The sequence below is a fragment of the Festucalex cinctus genome, chromosome 13, assembly GCF_051991245.1.
Source record: "Festucalex cinctus isolate MCC-2025b chromosome 13, RoL_Fcin_1.0, whole genome shotgun sequence".
Classification (NCBI taxonomy): Eukaryota; Metazoa; Chordata; class Actinopteri; order Syngnathiformes; family Syngnathidae; genus Festucalex; species Festucalex cinctus.
The window spans coordinates 6,875,553-6,897,077 of NC_135423.1; the positions used below are offsets into that span (position 1 = coordinate 6,875,553).

At 39.1% G+C, this 21,525-nt stretch overlaps 1 protein-coding gene and 1 long non-coding RNA gene across 4 annotated transcripts in view; one reads left to right on the forward strand and one right to left on the reverse strand.

The window, feature by feature from the left end:
- The window catches only part of alcamb (activated leukocyte cell adhesion molecule b), a 49,378-nt gene that overhangs the window by 6,007 nt on the left and 21,846 nt on the right, over window positions 1-21,525 (forward strand). The gene's annotated exons all lie outside the window — the stretch shown is intronic.
- Window positions 41-11,073, reverse strand: LOC144033065 (uncharacterized). The gene is made up of 3 exons (XR_013287861.1): window positions 10,994-11,073; window positions 8,987-9,054; window positions 41-60 (listed from the first exon to the last, which is right to left on the reverse strand). It is a non-coding gene; the product is annotated as an uncharacterized LOC144033065 (long non-coding RNA).

The following is a 21,525-nucleotide window of genomic DNA, read 5'->3' on the forward strand; positions in this document are numbered from 1 at the left end:
CTCCTCTCCACAAGAAAGCAGATGGGCCCCCTCCTCAAATCTCCCTTCCTCCTTCCCTCCCTAAAAGACATGAAAACGATCTCTTTGTGGAAAATTCAGATGCAGTCCTGACAAGTCTTCCTGGACTTAAAAAAAAATGCTGCATCTGTACTTCACTTTTTTGCTGTTCCTGCTCTTAAAATAGTCTGTGCGTATCAGCTTGCTAGTCTGTCTGCTTGGATGCCTCAGCCAACAAATAATTGGCTCTGTGACTATATACAGGTGAACCATAAAAGTCAAAACACATTCCCTTACTGAGTAGTCATTCTGTTTGTTCAAATTTACCCAAAAAACATCCCCTAAGTGTAAAATCATGGAAACTGAATCAATGTTTTCCAGTGTAAACCGATTCACTTTTAGAGCACAAATAAGCCTTTATCAGTCCTGCCATGGGGAAATTCCTACATGGGATCAGTTCAGTATTCTGATTTGGATTATTACTTTCTCTGCAATGTTTTAAGTAAAAAGATTGTTTTATTTTTTTTTAAAACTCATACAAGTGTTGAAATAAGTTAAGTACACTTCCTTAGCTTCAATGGTAAATTAGGAATGTGTCTTGTTGCCACCGTGTCTGTGCTTGTCGTATTTGAACAGTTTCAACTGTCAAATAAGTTAAAACAGAATATAACAGGCACAGGATCTACACTTTTTAAAATAATGATTAAAAAAATACCCCCAAATACAGTAGTCATTGTTACAGTTTACAATATTCCTCAAATTTAGGGAGATTATGAGAGTTTTTTTTGTTTTTGTATTTTTTTGTTTGGGGTGGGGGGGCTGCGGTCAAGTATGGAAACATGTTTGATAAAGTGAAGTAAGTAACAATGTGTATTAGTAAGCTACTGTTAATATTGGCAGCTATTGTGAGTACAATCGGTACTCACTTGACACAATTCCTTTCCTACGGCAAATTTCTATGACGTAACCCTAATATGTATGGAATTCACAGTAGTAAAGTCATAATTTCTGTAAATGTTTGTCTGGGAAACACTAGTAGGCAAAAAATAATTAAAAATTAGTAAGTGCGCCGCTAACTGGGGATGTGTTCTTGTGCATGACATTTGTGAAAATGAGTTTTTCATAGCCCTGATTGAAATGTATGTCAGAACTAGGGGTGTTTAAAAAAAATCGATTCGGCGATATATCGCGATACTACATCGCGCGATTCTCGAATCGATTCAATAATCGGCAGAATCGATTTTATTTTTTTTTTTTTAGGATTCACACCTTGAGCATGGAAGAATGTTATATGAACGGCACATTAAGCCTTAATATTTTTATTTTAATGCTGTTCAAATGTGAAACAGATTGCAAACTGTTTGTGTACAGTGGCTCACGGTTATAAGCCTCAAGTTTTAGATAAATATATTCATACAAATCTTACAGTGTACATGTACAAATTTACTGATAGTATTTTCTAAATTTGAATGGAAAAAAATCGCAACAATCGACTTATAAATTCGTATCGGGATTAATCGGTATCGAATCGTGACCATTCGTATCGGGATTAATCGGTATCGAATCGAATCGTGACCTGTGAATCGTGATACGAATCGAATCGTCAGGTACTAGGCAATTCACACCCCTAGTCAGAACTATCGCTAATACATCGTCAATACTTCAGGATTTAGGGTGAGCAAACGTTCTCTTTTGCCCGGACATGTCTACTTCTTTATATCCTGTCCGGGCAGCCGGGGGTTTTATAAATTCATGAAAATGTTCTGTCTTCATTGTGCGGCAAATTGGAGGCAAAGTGCACCATGCTGCCCCAAGTGGTAGACCGCAGACTGCTCTCGTCAATTGCGAGGGGCATTGGGGAAAAGAAGAAATGTGTGTGTGTGGGGGGTGGGGGGTTGGGGGGGTTTGTGCGCGTTGGTTATCTATTAAAAAGTATTTTATTTTTTATTTTATTTGTCATTAGCATAATTTGTCAAGACTTCAAAAGAGTTATGTTTTTTGTTGTTGTTTTTTTTAAACGTTAACGTTAAAATAGCTATAATGTATGACATCTTTGAATAAACCTGCCAAGTGTCTTTTTTTTTTTTTTTTTTTAAATAAAGATTGAAAATATGGTCACCTTAGTTTTGGGCAAAAATCTGAATTTTACGACAAATTGAGGCATTATAGTTTTGAACATGGTGAATCCACTTAATTTCATTCCTGATGTATCCTTGTGGATGTTTATTTTTGCCGATTAGGTGGCTCCCATTATTCCTCACGGCCTGTGTATGTTTGTATGTGAATGAATTGGAGGTGTGAAGTGGCTTGTTTCGAGTGTCAACGGACGCGTGGCGGCTGGGTTTTTGATGGATTCCTGCTGGAAGGATTGTCAGGCATTAAGCCGAGCTCGCGCGACAGCAGCCCCATTATCTCACACGGCGAAACACAAAGTCTGCCGAGATGCGAGAATGAAAGTCACTCGTGGGATTGTTGGATTCATGGTGTGGGTTTTGACGCATTGTAAATCCTTGAAACTTCTTGTGAAGTCACACGGGGAGAAAATAAGTAATTAATGCCAGGATAATGTGTGTTTGTTTGTCAGCATTACGTACAAAATACTAAATTGATTAGTGAAGAGGTTGGCTCGTTTGTTGCCATTAATTGATTTTTCGACATCAGATTTGGACACAAGATTGCCATTTTAGTTTGTTCAATGCGAGGGGGATGTTGGTCTTTGAGCGGCAGCCTCCGGTGTACACACTGTTTATCACGTTGCCACCTTCACTCTTTCCAAGAATGTCAACGTCAGATGCAAATCTGCGGTAGGGGGTTTTAGGCAGCACCACTCCAATCAAGAGCAGCAAATTCACACGGGCAGGCTCCCGCTGTAAATTAAATAGTGGCGGGAGGCGGCTCAGTTTGACTGCTAGGGGTGCAGACTCCCTAGAAGAGCTGATATCACACTCAAGCTTATTTCACTTCAGAGGTGCCTACTGAAGCTTTACTCAATGTAAATATAGGTATAAAATGATGGAATTGTAATGATATGCTGAGTTCTCTAGAAATACACGTAAACAAGTTTTGCTGTGATCCACATAGTACAGCTCTAAAATTACACCAGTTTTGTACACTGCTAGTAAAGAAATTAAATATAAAATTACCCGGTACTGTCCAAGGTTTTTTCTGGCTCAAATTGGTTTCACCCTGACTATGATGGGTGACTAGTGATACCAGGTATTGGTATCTGTGCCCATGCAATACCAGTCTTATTTTAAGGCATAGGTACTCGGGGTGGTGACTGATACCGCCCTCCTGCAGCCATTTTACGATCAGGGACTAGAAATTAGAAATGTTATGAATACAAAGTTGCCATTGATTTGTGAAATTTTTAATTACAATCATTAAAAATTCATCCACTAGTACATTTTAAATTGTAAATATAGTTCAGTATTGTTGTAAAATACTTTTATGTCTATTGTATATACTGTGTTTATATGACTTTGGCGATGGCTGGAGCTTTGCAACCAGGAAATAGGCATGTGCAACGGTTCTTCCATGATCTGTTTATTTTTTGGTACATTAAAGTTTCTTCAGTTGTTGCTTCAGGTCTTTCCGGTGCAATGCTGATGATATAGCGCCTCCATAATGGCGCAACACTGAAACTGCAGTTAAAATGTGTTCCTGCCAAGCTCAATCAACACAGCTGGAGCACTGTGTTGAGCGATATCAGTGTGGCTGGAGGTGGCTACCTCTAAATTTTGTACACAGGAAAAACCCTGCTGTCCTTTTAACTTGTCTAAATCAATCTTACGAATAAAATTAATAGTTCATTTTAAATATTTTATTACACATTCTAAATTCCTGCTTTGGGCTGCCAATGTTAATCAACTACTCATAACTATGTCTGTCTACGACCAAATCCTATGACAGCTCATTTAATCGTTGAGTCACGTTGACGTCATCATTTTGTTGTTGTTGTTTTTCTCTCAAAATGACGTCACCTTGTTTTCAGTCACAGCACAAACTCTTGCACACTCCATTTTTTTTTATTCCTCAATTGCCATTAATGACTTCCACACAAGATAATCAATCGTTACACCCGTCACTGCTTTTCAGTGTTTACTCATCTTCTATTATGTTGGTAATTTCCCCAAATACAGTATTTTCTGACAGCGTCCCTTCTTAATTGTGTTGTAATCACTGTCATTTGTTGCAGACAGGCGACTGTGTCCGCAACGTGCGGCAGCAGTCAATTTTGTGCCATAATGGTGAGCGGTCTCACTATGTGCAAAACACATTAACATTTAAGAATCCACTCGCATGAAAACAGTAGCCTTGGCATAACACATGCTCAATATCAGCGCATACTGTGGCCTTTGTGTGCAACTCTGCAACGCTCCCACTCACACATGCCGTTTTTTTGTTGTTTTTTTTCCGCTGACCTACCCCCACCCAAACAGGTGGTTGGTGTGCACGTGTGTAGTTTGTGCAGGAGTGTTTGCTCTAGTAGCCATGGAGGGCCGCGCTCGTTTGTTTATGGTTCCTATGTTGTGTATGCAGTTGTTGGAAGCAAAGCACTCTGTTGCCATCAGTCACCATGCGATACATGCTTCTCATCTTTCAACCATTATTGTTTATGATTTGATTACAACTCTGCCAACAGTGGCGAAGCCGGTTTTGGAATGGAGGAAAATGAGCTTCCTGCATGAAAACGCTGAACATCCTCTGTGTCAGAGCAGCGAGATGTACGACTAACATTGCCTTGAGAGAATAAAAAAATAAAAAAATAATTCAATGTGAAAAGGGGGCTCTTTTGTTCGCCCTCGACAGTTTTACACTCAGGATTGTCAGTAAACCAGCAGCAAGTGAATCTTAATTACACTTTAGTGATTGCCTCTACCTGCTTTTAAAGCATTGCTGCGGGACACGTTTACTTTTTTTTTTTTTTTTTTACCATTTTAATCCCTGTTGAAATAACCTCTTCAGACATCCAATTTTGCTTTAATTTGCCAGTCAGGTGAAGACGAGCTGCTTTACGTTGGCACCTGTTTAATGCTTTAGTTTTTTTTTTTTCTTTCTTCCCCCATCCGTTTAGAAATGCGTTGGGAATCCATGTTGGGGAACAAAATGGTTGCCTAATGCTTCACTACCTGAAAGAGTTTACCAAACATGTTCAGCTCAAGACAGATATTTGATATTTGCTTTCAAATCTTGTAAAAATACATAACGTCAACATAGATATTACATAAGTAGAAATAACAACACAACAGACCTACAACGCCTGCTGTTAGACAGATTTTAGCCTTGACCTTAGCCACCTGTGAGCAGGTAAGACAGACAGATATACTGTTTGTTGTTCGTCGAGGATACTCATCTTATTCCAGTCTGTCATCAATATGCATGTGTTGTCTGCACGCAAGCAGCACACCTGCCCACTTGGATGCCAAGACATTCACAAGAGAACCCGCACGTCATGTACTATTCGTCCAACAGAAATGGAACAGGATTATTGATTGCGCACAAGAACGGAACACAACTCAGCTGTATTTATAGGGCACTTGACATTTTCATCAAAATTGCAAGTCAGAATGGCAATATCAAGTATCGGTACGCTGCATCGTATGCTCTCAAATATAAGAACTTGTACTTAGTCTGAAAAGAGTGCTATTGGTGCATTCCAGCTAAGCAGTAGAACCATATGACTTCGAGCCAGTCAGAAAACAAAGGAAGCAAACAAAAGAGAAACATTTTAATGAATGAAAATTATATTTTACACATATATAAAGATAATGATTAAATATTTAGAAAAATGTTAAGTAAAGAAAAGTTTTGTACAGTGTATAATTTAGCTTTGGTTGGTCTCTACATGTTTTATAACATTCAAAATATGTAGAAGAAACTAGATATAAAGACAAAGTTTAAATAAAAGTATTCATTTAGCATATGCGTTTCTGTAGGTGCCCTGCGTACTGTACAATAATAATCTGTTTCAAATGTAAGTTTTAAAATCTTAAACTCCCCCGGTGGGCTGCATCCAGTATTGTGGCACCAAACCGAGTAAGATTACGGCACTCTTGTTATTTCTCTTTTATTTTGGCCATGGGCTCTTCTTCTGTGTTGTGCAAAAATAATGGTTTATTTGTTATCTGAGGGAGGGGACCAGAGTGGCATTGTTTCAGAAATAAAGGCAGAAAGTTCACGCTGCCCTGCAGTAGCGTTGCCTTCTTTATGCAGGAACTCCCCCATTCACATGCATGAAGGTAGAAGGCTTGAGTTTTTGGTGAAATTGGCCAGGCCTTGTTTCAGAGACAAAAAAAGTGAGGTTGCCCCGTCTTTTGTCATTGACACAGCCCTCCCCAGCTTTCACTGGATTCCTGCGGACTCCCGCCGACTGTATTGTGAAGATGCCTCTTTTCAAGCAAATGAGTGTATGATGGCGACTTCTTGCTCCCGCTTCTGTCTTTGTCATTAATATGGAACAGCACACACCCCTCTGAGAGCGCACTGAGACACCGCTGCCTGTTTCTGCACTTGATGTGTAACCTCACTTTGAGGGGGTGGTAGGGAAACAGGGGGAATCACTCCTCCATGTGAAATGCTGGTGGCCACACCCATTTTCTAACCATATCTTAGTTCAAATTCTCCATTAGAGTCATTGTAGCGCTTTAATGAATTCTTCTAAGAGGTCGCCATTAGCTGTGATGAGAAGTCAGCCACCTTGGAGAATGACTGCAGGGATGTGTTCTTTTGTTTTTTAAATGACACTTAATGAACGTCTTTTTGTCATTAAAATGTTATCTTATAGATTTAGAAAGGCAAAGCTGGGTGGCGTTTGCACCAGTGGGCTCTTATTGACTCATAAAAAGAGTGGTGAATCTCTGATATTCATGCATGCAAGCCCATAAAGTCATTGAGTCCAATTGAGTATTATTGTATGAGACTTTTATTTGGGGTTTGTCCAGGGTTGAGGAAAGTCATTTGGGTCAACATAGCTTTTGTGCTGAAGGTGAAGCTTTCATTCAAAGCCTCTGGCCCATAAATGAAACATGGATCCGGCCTGTTACATTCTATTCTGAAGCAGCTCCATTTGGTTTTTAAAGGCTGTGTTCACATCTGTTTCAGTTAAACACATTGTGGTACGAGTGCAGTGATTCCTTTGGCCAAGTATGAACGCTAGAGTTGGCTGTTGTGAACACAGGTTAGCAGCTGGCCGTTAACTGGCAAACTGTTAGTCAGTCTATGTGTCCTGTCCGTCAATTGTGGCCCTAGCAGCTTGTGTATTAATGTGCTTATTATGTGTTTATTTTGTTACCGTTTGTTCATTAGAGCGATTCAATGTGCAGTGACGGACCGCTTGTGTCTGTCTTTGACCAGCTGGGGGGACATTACAATATGTTCTATCTAGCGGTATTACTAGTAGGCTATATTAAATTACCTTGTGCAGTTGACTTCACCTCAAGTGTAAACACTGTACAGGCCAAAGCCAGGGACAGGCGTTGCAATTAGGATTATATAGCAGTAAGATTCAACACATGAGACAGAAGCACATAAAACAACAAATGTATGTAATTTAGCAGACATTTTTGTTCCACAAACTGTCACAAACATGCTCCAATCAGGTTGTGACTGTATGCCCATGCATTTATTCCAGTGGGGAAAAAAAATTCCAATGACTTTTCGTATTTTCACTCACCAAACTCTGACTAAGCGTGAAGTCAGCCCTAGACTCAAGCACAAGCTACTACTGAGGAGGATTGCTTTTCTTTTTCATTACTTGCTACATTATGCTGTGCTTCCTTTGGCACCCAACAGAACAGCCCTGTGTCAGTTGGTGACCTCACATTCTTGTCGTTTTCAAGGCTATGCCTTTTGTTTGGCGCTCAAGTCCACCACATCGACAGCCCGAAGCCATCTTCAGTGACATGCTGCTGGGCGCAAACTCGCAGCAGACAGCAGCCCTCATTCACTGAGCCTTCTTTCACAGCGGAGCATATATCAGGGGTTGGAATTAAAAGAATTGAGTTAGTGGCAAAGTGAGAATGGAGATGAAAGGTAGAAAAGCAGGGCCCTGTTCAGGGTACTCAAGCTACTAGTGGTCATGACATTTGTAGATTTGTCCATTATCAAACAAATTTCTTTATATTGGGAAACTGTCTTCAAAATGCACTGACCTTCGTTTCTGCACTCAGACTTAATAGCCATGATACAGCTGCTGATAGGAAGTGGATGGTGAAAAAGCATACAATGTTGAACAAAATAAATGATTAGACACGCTGATTGCACCATTGTCAACTAGAAGTGTGAATGTTGTTAGACATTGTGTCGAGTCAAGTTGTTATTTTGTTAAAAAAAACAAAACAAACAGATGGATGTAGGGAAAAAAAATGCAGTCCACATTTCTTTCAAACTAAGCTAAAACAACATGAAATGCCATGATTGTTGAAACCATGACATTAAAGACCAAAGTTCTCTGTTTAGTGTTTAGATGCTGCATCCTCCTAACATATTTCTGTGTTGCTGCTTTTACACAGTCCAGAAATCATTAGTTGCCCCCCTCATGTGCAACATAGACTTAAAAGTTATTTCCCCACTGCGGGGCACATACTTCCTAATGTGTGACTTCTTGGTTTCTAAAAAAATAAAATAAAAATAAAATCAAATGATGAAGTGGGAAGTAATGGATTTGTGGATGAACAACATTATGGTGCATAAAGATACATTAGCAACACCAGATCCTGCAAAATGACTCTATCTGGGCTGTGACAAAAGAACATTTATTTATTTATTTATTTATTTATTTATTTATTTATTTATTTTTTTATAACTGTGCAGTCTGTGCTTTTTAACAGGGCATCCCTCAATCAGTGTCATTGTCTCAAAGGTTGAACCAATTGGTTGACACGTCAATTTGTTACTATGTATGGCAGTTTAAATCATGTATTCGACAAACCGTTAAAACACATTATTGGAATCCGATCGGCCAGTTTACAAAGGAATTCCAACTCACCCGTCTTCTGCTGTCGCTGATCTGCGATGCTCTATGAAGCAGGGAAATGTCCGGTCAGTCTTCTCCATCTGCGCAGGTCAGAGATTACAAAAATGAGATGGCTCTGGATGAGCTTCGCGTTAACTTCACTGGCTTAGCTAATCCGACCACAGCTAGTGACAAAATATTCACACCAATGAGAATTAAAGACTAATGGTGAGGAACGAGTGCAGCGGTGGAAAGTGGAAGCTCCATCTTTGTCGCCAAAATGTTATGCCCAGTAATATGTGAGCGGTAACTTTTGGTAAAAACGACTTTATTCACATTAATTAAAACGCACGCCAACCAACATGACAAAACTAAGTTGTCACTTTACGACACTGTGCATGGCAGACAAACGGTTGGGGACCATTGTATTGTAGTGGGGAAAAAAATATCAATGATATCCATCCATTTCAATTCGATTTCCATCATATTTTAGTTGATGAAAAAAAAGTGTTTTTGTTCAAACCTTAGTTCATGTAAAATCACATCAATTGTTTAAAGCACAGCAAAGCAAGAAACATGAACGTCACAGCACATTTCAGAACTCTATTACACATAGGCCACTGCCCTGCCTCTGATACTACCTCTGAAGGAAGAAAATTGCAGCACCAACATCATGCTGAAAATAGTACCTATATATAAAAGGCGGGAAAACAACCTCCTTTGCAGAGGTTGTAATTTACAGTTTTTAATTTAGAACAGGGTGAGAGAGGAGTGCTCGGTGTTAAACTTCGCACCCATGTTCCGGCATTGTGTCCCACCTCTCTTACTGCTCTGTAGTCCCGCAGGAGGCAGACAATTGGCTGGTTAACTTTCTGAGTCGACGCCTTTTAAGCAGAACAAGGACACGGGTAAACGCTTGGCTTTACTAGGCAGTTTAAAAGGCTCTTCAGTGTCCTCAAATTAAGTTTTGATTTAAATAAGTGAAGTGGCAACTGTTTACATGGCAATTATTCCCACAAGCAAATTTTTGGCCGGTGCTTAAGATGTTTTTTTTTATGATAAGACGCTACTGTTGAGTATTCCACAGCGCCACTGGCAGACCTCCCGGGGTAGGTGAAGAGATGCTTGTCTGGTAATTGGGAGTGATACTTAATTTACTAATGGGATGTCTTGAAGAGGTCAAGTGGCCTTGTGTTCCCTGGAGTAAATTGTTAAGTATTATTACGCGGCATCACCCCGCTGCCATTTTAATGCAGACTTTTTATGTTGATTTATCCCCTCGGTGCAAACAAATCAGTGTGTGTGATAGTCCTTTGGAAGTGTTGCTTACAGTATTACTGCCATGTCTGGATACTTTAGAGAATGAGGTCTTTGTTAAATGAACTTTTGCAGTGCATAAATTGAGCCAATTATGCTCTTTGTCATTTCCATTTTCACAAAAGGACACTTTGATTTGAATGTGCCGTGTCATACCATAACGGCGTCGTGAAAAACTGTTTCAGACAGTGAATGTCATTCGGGGACAGTCTGGCAGAGGAAATGTCAAGATTACCAGTCTACTAATGTTAGATGGTGACGCCTTGCCATATCACGCTCTCTCTATGAACCGAGTTCATACAAAAGCCATAGACGCCTCAGTTATTTGTTGTGTGAACATTTAAGACAGTAACAGCTCCCAGTGGGTTTCTGATAATGAGATCATTTTGTTAAATTTCAGCTGGGGCCATTTTCTCCCGTGTAACACTTAAATGATTATATTTATTTTTTTATCACTTGCTGTTGTCTGCTGAAATTTTCCCACCTTGTATTATTATATTTAACATTGTGAAAACCGATTAAGACATAATTTTTCGTGTAGTTCATCTGTGGCTCTTGTCACATACGTTTGGGAAATGTAGACATTATGTGAAGCGATATGCTATGCTAGTTGTTTTGTAAGCCTCAATGGCTTGTACTGTTACTTTAACCTGTACACAATGACAATGAAATGTGCTCAAAACTACACACATTTATGTTATTTCAATAAAATACTGTACATACTTGTTGGAAAAATTCAAAGACACATCTCTACGTTGTCTTTGATGATAAGCCTTTGGGGACCATGTGTGATTTTTTGTGGTAGTCATAGTTTGGAGTATTTCAGTTTGGAAACAGTAAAGGTGTATATTTTTAACACAAGTTTTTTTTTTTTCCTTCTTCTTCTTCTGGAGCATTAGCCTGAAGGCGTCTGTGTTCGTCTGACCTTGCAGTAGAAGATTCCTCTTGAGACCTCCTGAGACAATGTAGGCTCAGTTTGCTTGAAGGGAATATGTGCAGAGATTTGTTTTTCTTCTCTTCAGGCCATATATTGGATAGGAAGGGAAGGTGGGGGTGGCACATTTTTTTTTGTATTGACAGTCAGGTTGTGTGTTTTTTGTTTTGTTTTTTTTTTTGTTTTTTAAAGCAAAGCGATGTTTCCCTCGCCGTCTGTAAAGCTCATCAGCAGCTAGTTCTGCGGGGCTTACGCTGTACGCAAGTCTTCAAATTGTACCACACAGGAAAAGCAGCAGCCATGCAAGGCTGATGGTTTCAAGCACTTATCTTGATGTATGGCTTCCCTTCATGTCCTGATGGAAGAAGAAAATGTAATGGCCACTACTAATGAAATTATTATGCCTTAAAGGACCTTAGGACCCATGACGCCAGGACATATGCTGAATTGCATCAAGTGGAGAATGGTTATCTCCTTTCTGCCCGAACAAAAGAAGCAGACCAAAAAGCCAGACTGTTTTTTTTTGTGACATTTTGATCGGTTACGCATCATTGGAAGAAAACAAGATAACACCATTATTGACCTTGTATGGACAAAAGACAAATGTTCTGCTTAATTGGATTGAATCTCACTAAAGGAAACACATTTATGAGATCCAGGGGTTATTCGAAATGCTCGATTAAAAACAAACAAAAAGTCCCATTTTGATCTATTACATTTCCAATAATTTACACCAGTCCAACTGTCGAATAAAAAAAAAAAAAATTGACTGTACAGGCAGACACTAACATTTTAATACTCTTGAAATTTATATAAGTGAGCGTTAACTAAACTAAGTTAACTGGTCTAGAAGCATAAATTCATCCGTCTTCCTCACTGCTTAGTCCTGACAGTGATCACAAGGGTTGCTGGAGCCTATCCCAGCCAGCTTCGAGTCTAGAAACAAAACATTTTTGACAGTAAGTAAAGTTTAACTTAAGCGGGGAGGGGGAATTTATTTTCATATTTACATTAGTGGTTTATTTCCTCTTGTACTTTTGTGACAGTTAATATTTTAACTGTCACAAAAGTACAAGAGGAAATAAACCACTAATGTAAATGTGAAACCAGAACACACAGATAATAATACCTTTTTGTTGACAACAGGTGTACAGCAGCTAACGTGCCAGTCTACATTTTGCGTTGTAATTCACATTCACATCTAGTCGGTAGCAGGCAATAGGCATTGTTCGGAACTAGAACTACTTCCTGCTTTCGCATCTAAGAATCATGGGAAATGTAGTTACTATTAGGGGTGTGAATTGCCTAGTACCTGACGATTTGATTCGTATCACGATTCACAGGTCACGATTCGATTCGATGCCGATTAATCCCGATACGAATTTATAAGTCGATTGTTTTTTTCATTCAAATTTAGAAAATACTCATCAGTACGCTTGTAGAGTGTAAGATTTATATGAAAATGTATTATTTATTTATCTGAAATTTCAGTCTTATAGAGGTTGTAATCTGTTTCATGTTTGAACAGCATTAAAATAAAATATTAAGACTTAATGTTCCGTTCATATAACATTCTTCCATGCTCAAGGTGTGAATCCTAACCCGAAGTCAGACGTTTTGTTGAATATTTTTCCATTAAAAATGGAAGTTTAAAAATCGATTCACACACACACAAAAAAAAAAACAAAAAAAAAGGCAATGATAAGACGTTGAATCGGTAAGACTACCGAATGAACAATTCTGAGCTCTTAAAACAAAAAAACAAAAAAATCGTTTTTTTTTTATTGAATCGATTCGAGAATCGCGCGATGTAGTATCGCGATATATCACCGAATCGATTTTTTTTAACACCCCTAGTTACTATCCACTGTGGTCTCCACTCGCTAGTCAGACAACACAAGCTGAGCTTTCTAGCGGTATATTTCCAATGTTCACAGAAATTGCGATTGCACCATCCCCATTGGCGCATGTCAGTCATCATATGCTAAACCAAAAACACATACTCCTTGAGTTTAGTTCACAGTGGCTTCCTGTGGATCGTTGTCTTAACTTCTCATGTCCTTTTCTAACTACAGTTTTTCTTTCGGGGGGAAAAAAGGATGGCAAAAAGCCATAGAAACAAAAACAAGACATTCAGGAGTTAATGTTTTTATTTCAGTGGAAATCAGGTCAAGGACTGAAGAGTGCTAATATGGGCATAACGCATATTATTAAAGATATTTAAGACATATTTAACTCTACTCTTTATGAGTTTGAACTAGTCAAAGGAAATCAGGTTAATGGTTTGACAAAGAGGTAAACCACTGGCAGATGTGTAATGTGGAAAACCTACAGATAGTATTCTGAAAGCATGTACATAATCCTTTGTGTGCAATTTCTGCATTCCACATATCCCCACTAAGAGCGTGAATCAGAACGCACTTTGGAAGCGTCATGCCCTCTTAATATCAACCAGACTGCCGAGCATATTGGCATGGTAAGCACGGCCCACTCTGATCCGCAGCGAGAGGGGTCAGGAGGTCTGCTGTTGCCTTATGAGTGTATTGCAACATGCAGCACATCAACTTGCCCTAATGTGAAAGTATCGGCCTCGGTACAACAATCAGCAGCACAAAACCATCTGCTGAGCGAATGGTAATGCCTCTTAATAGTTTGTGCTGTTTACAGACTAACAAGGCGTAAAGCACAGTCAACGCCGTGCAATGAAATCAGGCATTAATAAAGCGAGCGTACGTACAGTAGATAAAGTCTACAAACCCCTATTCAAATGCCAAGGTTTGATGATTAAAAAAAATGAGACCAAGATGAATGATTTCAAAACTGTTTCCACCATTAATGTGACCGATAACCTGTACAACTGAAAAGACAACTGAGATAATGTGGTTTCACAAGTGCACATATTCTCTTAATACATACTTGGTGATGTTACTATATTCAGAATTAACCCATTACATTCAAACTTCACCAAAATAAATAAATAAATAAAATAAAAATCTTTTTTTTTTTTTTTTTTTTTTTTTTTTAAATATTTGCCAATTGACATATTTGTTTTAAAATTATAATAGAAACTTCAGGGACCTTATAGGGTCATTAGCATGTCATCAAAAGTTAAATAAAAACGTAATAGCACCCTGTTGTTTTCTGCAGTAAATAAAGTTTTCCAAAATTTCACAATATCTGAAATATTAAATTTGTACTTTAGTTTTAATTTCAAACAAAAACAGAGGTTGTAGACTGCAGAAAGGTCCCAGGGTCAACAGCATCTCTTATAAAGTTAACTGAAAATGTAAATAAATTGTTCTCTGAAGTTAACTTTTTTTTTTGTTTGATTATCGGCTGTAGGATTTTTCAAACAGGCCGATTCCAGTATTCTAAATGCTGAATACCGGCGCCAATAATTGGACCGGCCGATAATCGGTCTATTCCTAATCTAAACGTGATTAGTGATTAATCAGAGGCACTTAGAATGGTGGCAGGTGTTTGCTGACTCCCATTTAAGATAAGTTTGAATAACACAGTCACATCCCTAGTTATAAGAGGATGTGCATAATTGTGCAACAACATAATCTGTTCTTTAGGTCTTATGTTCTACATTTTTTGTCGTTAATTTATCTTGGTTTTATTTTTATCACAAAAACCTAACCTTTGAACAGGGGCGTTTACACTTTCTATGTCCACATAAATCCATTAATCAGGCTTTTTTTTAAATTATTATTGTACTGAATAGCTCCGTCAAAACCTAATGAGGCGCTTCTAAGAGCAGTAAAGGGCTGCTTGGTTGTTTACTCGTGGAGACAAGTGATAGGCTGTGGGCTCGTTGGTAGACCTCATTTACATTCTGCAGCAGTTTGGTCACCTGCAAAATAGAGTCATAGCGATAATGGAACATATAGGCGACCAGTCAAGTCTTTCCGGAGAGAGACTTTAATCTGTTGCCGCCAGCTTGGCTAATGTTGAAAAATAATATGATTCATCGCATTGCTTCCCGGTCGCGAGGATACCTTTTGTCTGCTGCGTATTGACTTTTCTCTCTGCTCGTCATGCGTCTTACTGGCGGCTCCAGTTAGAGGTTATCCGTTTTGTTTTGTTTTGTTTACCTCCAATTTGCTCGACGTTTCGGTGAGGATATGAGCCTGAAGAAAATGGGATGACAAACTAATCTATTGCTAATGGAGGTCGGGTAAGGTGGCACAGTTAACCAAACACGGCAAGTTGTAATAAAAATAAATAAATAAATAAAATAAAATTACATTTAAAAAATGAATGAATGACATGCAGTCAGTGAAACTTTGTCGAATAAGGTCAGTGAATAAGGATATACGCCATGTATGACTGTTCAAAGAAGTAAAGTTAAGGTACCGTAGTGTTTTGTTCATTTGCTCACAATGTTTAGTTTTTTTAATTTTTATTTTATTTATTTTTTAAATTGGAATGAGAATGTAAATGACAGGCTCAAGGTGCATATCCTTGCATCTCCAAAATCAAGGAAAAATCTAAAAACGCACCAACATAGTCCGAAAACCACCCAAAAATCATGTTCAATCGCTAATTTAATATCCTAAAAATCTTAAATTTGTTATGCCATGTGTCGCCAAAGTCTGCTCTCAACCAAACAAAAAGCCGTTGAATCTTTTGTCCGTCAAAGCATTACGGCGATCCATTTTTAACAAGTCGGCTTACTTAGGTGTATCTAGCGAGCCCAACTATTTACACTCATTATTGTCTATTGAATTTCAATCTTGAGATGACACACCTTGTATGTGGAGGTGAAAGGATATATTAATTGTAGTTCAACAGAATGGACCAAAATTCAGTCATACTGGCAGTTGACATAAAGTTTCTATATTTTAACGCACATCTCGATGAGAGCGATCCTCCGTGGCAAATAAGGCAGACTGATTTATGATGAAATCCATTTCAGGCTTGAAGATGAATCGATTTCATTGATTAGCTGTTGGAGGCTTTCTTCCGCATTGTGTGGTTATGGCTCAAGCGCATGGAGCCTTTTTAGGTGATGAACAAAAGTGATTAGGAGTGATGATCAATATACAGTCATGACAAGGAGTCAGCCCTGCTTCATTTGAGCTGGTGGCCTCCTGAGCTAATGTGATACCTCTTAAAGAGACCGGTTTTACTGCAATTTAAAACCCTACTTGAGTTGATTACGCCTCCCTGTGATTTCAGGCTGTAGTTTTAATTACCCTGACTAAACGATATACTTAGCAAACAAGTCCAGCCTTGCCTTCCTTTGACTGCACCGCTACCTCATTTCTCCACTGATGGTTCAAGACGTATTGCAAGCAAACTCTTATAGATCCGCTCAAATCCCCGCAATATGTGGAAGGAACGACGAGCGGAGCTACCAAATGATGTTTTCGACTCGATTGCCTCGCCTCGTACACGCCAGTGGCAAAAACCAAGGTTTCTGTGCGGAATGCTGAAATGGATCAAGTCTCGAGTGGATTTTATCTGTGCCCCTGAGTTAAGAATGGCCAGAGAAAAGTCTTTTGAACCTGAGCTATTGTTGAACTTGTGTAACCAAATGTGACTGCAAGAGCAGTTTCATAAACTGCAGGACGAATTAACAACAACAAAAAGCAGCAAGGCAACAATAAAGCTTGTAGGATCCTGCAAGGGAAATTGAATGGCTTTCAGCAGGTGGATAAATTTCATAAATTGTGTACAGCTTCTTTTATAGGGGAGTTATAAACCTCACATTGTTGCCTACTGCCCACAAGCAACGCACGGTTATTTTTAATAGGCATCTTTTGATCGCTGCTTTTAGGTAATGAACTGAGGGATTGTAGAGCAGGGGTGGGGAACCTTTTTCCTATCAGGGGCCGGTTCAGTATATATAAAGCCCACTGAGGGCCGCAGTAAAGTTATGAAAAAATATAATGCAATGATATGAGCATTTGTGGGTTAAATGTTTTGGGCGTCTTATAATGGTTCCTCTATGTGTTTTTTTAAATTGATTTTTTGCTCCATCTTTAACGTCAAGACCAAATCATCAAGACCAAATTATGGTTTTCTCATACACTAAAACTCACCAACTTTTTCAGGCGGATTCACCCAGGTAAAAATGCAAGTCTGATCGCACCCCCCTAAAAATTGGCTGGATAGAACTCCTGCCCAGAATTTTTGGAAACCTCATTTTTGGAAGCTTCACTTCTATCGGGAGTAAACCAACAAACTGGCTTACAAACTCAAACAAACAGGCATACAAAGTTAGACATATTGATTGAAAGCCAAGGTTATTTTAGCTATTATCAGAGATCCTTCGAAAAAGAAAAACAACCTTGTCTGAGCGAACTCGAACCACAGATTAGTGACGGTAAATTGCGAAACAGTTTTGGCCAGCATTTGGGCAACTGCCTATGATGACTCGCCATAAAACACAAAACTCTAATAATAATTCAGCTCCATAAGGTCAGAGCTTGAACCCAATGTCTGGTGTCCAACCCTGAAAAGATTCATAGACACACTCTAAATAGAAGAAAGATGCAATAATCCTGTTCCTGTTGCCCCATTTTTGATAGATCATGGGTTCAGTTTTATAGGATAGAATGTGGGTCCATGTCGCCATTTATCATGTACTAACCGTATTTGTTTACTTGTAAATAAGGTAAAATTGAGAGCAAAGGTTACTTGCACCAGAAGTCAATTTTACTTGAGTCAGAATGATTTCACATCCTTGAGTCAACTGTCACAATCCCCCATGTGTGGTTTTCGAGAGCTCGTAAATATGTTGCTCACAATTTCCGCATGTTACCACTCTAAATATACGGTAATGACTTTTATCAGTGCTGCTGTGAGAATCAGGATGGCAGGACCCGGTTGTTGCTTTTTAATAGCTGGAAATTATTTGCTCATCCCATTTGCACTCTTAAACCTATGACTGAGTCCACAGTATGTCTATTTTCAGAGTTTAATATCCCTGCAGTCAGTCATGCGTGAATTGCTATGTGAGAAACACCTTTTTTGTGACGTATGTCGATTTTGGTCAGTCTTGTGACTTGGACTGAGGTCAGTACTTCCAGAAAAGCATATATAAAGTAAATACCAGAAACATTGGCTTAAATCAGGAATGTTTAATGGCTAAGGAGGAGGCGGAGTTAATGGCTGTGCCTGGTTAATGGCCTTCTGTTGCCTTTAATGGCGCGTCGTTAATGGGAGGTGTGCTCGGGTGTTTTGAGTCATGACAGTGAGCTCTCCAGTGGTACCCCCTACCTCCCTCCCCCCACGGTCTGGACCCCTCAAATACATAATTCACGACATAATGGACGTGATTTCTGAGTGCACTCGCCGCTCGACCACTCCAGCCGTCTGGTGTCTTTAAGAGCGGCTCATCTGCAGACACAATTTATGACATTTTTTAAAGAGGATGCTTGTGTGGTCGAGTATGCGGAGGAAATCATTTCAAAGACTAATGATCGTGCTTGCGAGATCAATTTCTCTACCTTATGGCACATCATTAAAATAGTGATAATCACCCTCTTTTCTTGGGTAATATTCGTTTAATCTTCCTCATCAGTACAATGCAAGAAAATGCCAGTGGGAGCATGTGAGAGAGACTGCAAGCAAAACAGTTTTTTTTGTTTTTTTTGGAACCATTTCAATTAAGTTTAGATTGACTGCTTTGATTGTGCTGCGAGTGCCTTCAGAGTGAAACAGTAATGAAAAAAAAACCACTCAGCCTCATATCAAGCCTACTTCCTAATCAAAAGGGATAAATATGAGAGAATATGTTGCCATTCTTTGTGTTTTGTAAATCAAGTAAGTTTCTCTCCCATGCAGCATCAAAGCTTGAATGTAAGCTACAAGACGGCCATTCCGATTGTTCTGTGAGCTCCAGTACATGAATAGACCCAGCGCTGACAACAAGACGCCTGGGTTTGTTATGTGGTGCCATGTTTTACAAAAGTTCCCCTGAGCAGAATCAATCAGGCGTCACACTGAGTGAAAAATGGCAAAACTTTCAGAAACATGCATATACGAAGCCTCCAGGATTGTTTACCAGGTTGTTCCTCATTATATAAACCAACACAGCACAACAGTAAACCCTCTGACTGTTTTTGTGATGGACCATAATGCAATGCGCTCACTAGGTGTTAAGAGAAAATGACTCACTTCTTCCTGTGGGCTTATTGTTGTTTCCTCGCTCAATCAACCCAAGCAACGCACAGCTGATGCAAAGCGTTCACACCTACTTCTCTGGGGATTGTCCACGGGCATCCTGGGAAATGTAGGAAATGGCCAATGGAAGAGCAAACAAGACGAGATGTCATTCCCAGAGGAAGTCACACTCTTAAACTGCAAAACATAGTAATGTGGACTTCTCTAATATGAACAGCCAATGAAGAATGGAGATACATTATTGTGTATGCTGATGTAACATTGCTTTACGTGATTTTGGACAAAAAAAACGATCATCTATTCGCTCAGAAGATAGAGCAGTATATAGACTAAACGCAGATAATTCAATTTCGAATCGCTACGGCCACATGTTGACGAAAAATGAAACTGCACACACCCTTCTTCACATTCACAACATGTACATGACATCACAGCCGCAGACAAGAGGGTGGGAAATTCAAACCCAAATCTAGTCTGAAAACTATTGGCCAGAGGATTGCTGTAGTTTCCATTGGGAACAGCTAAGGTGTTAATCTATTAATTGGATGTTTCAGTCATAAATGGTCAAATAAAAAGGCTATTGTTAAAATATATTTTTGGCCAAATTGTTACAGAGAGCAGCTTTAAACAACTTGTTTAAACTTGTTCGACCGCCATGAAAATGCACGTACAATTGAAATGCATTGCAGAAAAAGAAAAAAAATAATTAAGCCAAAAAAATTCTTGAACGATCAACATTCAATAGGTGTAGACTGTAGAATGGTGGGATGGACACACAAAACTCCCTGCTCCCCAAAATTAAATAGCAAGATTTGGCAAGCTTTGGCAAAACTACACCTTTAGAGTCAATCATCTGCTCAGAACATCGCGTTCAATATCCAAGGTTATTGGCACTTGTTTTTAAAACAAAGTAGCGCTGAATGGCTTTTGGCCGTGACAATGTTGAGAGTCTTGGCTCTTGAAAACAAAGTCAATAGGAAAGTGCAGACTGAATAGAAGTATTTGTTTTGAAGGACAGTTCTAGTGACAAGTGGTGATACTTATTAAAAACAAAGTGTTACAAAACATCTTTTCAAATAGTTACACAAAGACATCATTGTCAATAGCTAGAGATTAAAAAAATAAAAAATAAATCATTGGCAAACAATATGTTGGCCCCTCTCATTCTATAAAAATATTTATGGCTCCTTAATTAGATCTTTTCATTACTGTAGGTAATCCCACATAGTGCAAAAGTGTTAGTGGAATAAACTAGTTTGTCGCCTTGACAAATTTTCAGGAAATTGCCATGAATGAAACAAGTGTAGTCTAACACCTCAAAGGCAAAATAATCTTTTGTACTGCCTTCAACCCACCTGTCTTGGTGAGAAGAAGAAACCCGATGCCACAGCGGCAGGCCAGCACAGGTACTGAAACCGAGGAAACGTGCGCAGACACAAAAGCAACAATAGAATACGGACCAAGTGAGATTGTAGGAGAGGCATTAGCGGGATTCCCACCTGCTACCATCTGTGGGTGTCTTGTGACCACACATGATGCAGCAAATGAAAATTGTTTTCTTTGCCCAAGGGGGGTGGGAGGGAGCCATCAAAATGTCTCCCCAGAAAACCTCTATTTCACACTGGCCATTTAATCATAGCCAGGTCTATTCAGTTGTTCAATTACAATGAAGCACAGAGAAGCATGAAAAGCTTGTAAAAGCCTCTCACTTCCTCATAAAAGTTTTGGCCTATTTTTCCCAATTGACACGCAGCATTAAAAACGGTGTGATTGGGGTTTTTGTTTGCCAAGCCATTGAGAGAGCATAATGTTGAGAAGAAAAAAAAAAAAAAAGAAGAATGAAAGGGAAAAAAAATCACGTTGCCTGGTGACAGAGGGGCACCATTATGCTGAATGGACCTTGACCCTTGACGCCAAACTGACATAATTCCCTCTTTGCTATCAGTCCTCATCCTTACAGTGCCAATGCTGGTTGTAGAATGTGTCATTTTGCTTCGCTAACAGAATTTTTAAACTCATAAGTAGGGTCACTTTTGTCTCAAGACGCCACTTTATTTCGCTTAAGTTTCTTGGAGGCCTGACTAAACAACAATCACTTTGAAAATTCTCAATCATTTCATCAATTTTATGTCAACCAGCAAAGCATTGATTGTTATCTCCTGTATTGGCGATAAGAGACTCTTCC